This window comes from Bubalus kerabau, chromosome 12, assembly GCF_029407905.1.
Source record: "Bubalus kerabau isolate K-KA32 ecotype Philippines breed swamp buffalo chromosome 12, PCC_UOA_SB_1v2, whole genome shotgun sequence".
Taxonomy (NCBI): domain Eukaryota; kingdom Metazoa; phylum Chordata; class Mammalia; order Artiodactyla; family Bovidae; genus Bubalus; species Bubalus kerabau.
This window is the reverse complement of record NC_073635.1, coordinates 62,750,858-62,752,487: the sequence shown is the minus strand read 5'-3', so window position 1 is coordinate 62,752,487 and position 1,630 is coordinate 62,750,858.

The following is a 1,630-nucleotide window of genomic DNA, read 5'->3' as shown; positions in this document are numbered from 1 at the left end:
AGATTCTTTACCAGCTTAGCCACCTGGGAAGCCAAACAAACAGCGATATAAAATTTAATTGTGAAGTAGGTCAGCCTATAATTTTTATTTTAAATAACAATTATAATTGTATCTTTAAATCATAAATAGTATCTAAAATTAAACAATTGTAATGAATATTGACAACAGGAAATTGATTTGATAGTAAGAAAAAAAAAGAGAAAAAAGCAGGAGGAAAAGATCTCCCCCATCCTCTGCCAAAATCTAACTTTCATTTTGATTAAATTAGATATTTTTAAAAGGTGCTTTCTTATGTTTTATTCCTCATTATTCCATATTAGGTTGGTATTCTTAAAATGAAGTGCATTTTTCCTATTTATCATCAGATTGTCATTGAAATGTTTTGATAGTTGCTATGTCTTTTGAATCAAATATTTACTTACTATAGTTGTTGGCTATGAAAACGTATCTTTTACAAACAAAAGCACAATATCAACATATATTGATGTATTAATATTATACATTTAACACTTAATTGGTTCTTAATTTGGAAATAAAATTGTGTTTGTAAAAGAAAAACTTGCTTAATATTTAAAATCCACAAAGTTATGTAATTGTATTCTAATATTCTTTAATGAGTAAAAGTAGTGACTGAACACAATTTTGAAATATATGAATACTACATTTAATGATGAAGAATTATACATATGGCTATAAAGTCAAACAACTTCACATTCTCAAGGCATGATTGCTCCAAAATGTTCTAAGAGACCATGAGAAGTAGGTATTTCATCATCCAAATGTTTGTCAAGGTTAAAATGAAATTTATTTGGAGAGAAAGAATTTATATTTTGGAATCAAAACAGCTTAAAGACTTATGAAATTGTGCTGTTTGGGGTCCAGAAGTGCAATTCTAAAGCCATTTCATTTCAAACCTTTTGTTGTCTGTCTCTAAGTTTAACAAAATATGTAAAGTATATATTAATAATGATCTATTTTGTTATAGTTCAAATATGAAGTATAATTCAGGAAATGTGTAATCTTAAAAATTGACCTTGAGGTCAATTTCAATAGGTCAATTTTTAAGATTACACATTTCCTGAATTATATTTGATGTATAAAAGAGCTTAGAAAAATGTCTATATATGTTGCAAAAATAGTGTATCCTATAGTCACAGTGCCTTATGACTAAATGCAATGATATTTAAAATATTAAAAATCTCCCACTGAAATATACATGCAGTCAGCTCCAGAGAAAAGCATGTCCCTGTGTCAGAAACAGCCCTGAGGAATGTATTATTCCTTCTGGATTACTTTTTCCCTGGAGGAAACATTCTCATTAAAAGGATGAACTGATTTTTTCACACCCAGGGGAAAGCACATAGTGCCCAGAAAAGCTTTCTAAATGGATAAACACCTCACCAGGCTTAAAACACCAGAAGCATATCTGTGAAATGCCTGAAAATTTCATCAGTATCTCGATTAAGGCAGACTCTGAACAGTAATGTAAGAGCAAAACAGCAATCCCTACTTTCCTTAATTATTTAATAAAAATTAATCAAGTATACCAGCAAAGCAAAAGTGATAGTTAAAAATTGGTATTTTTATGTTGTAGTGCTCAAGTTTCATTTTCATGCTTCTGTAACCATCT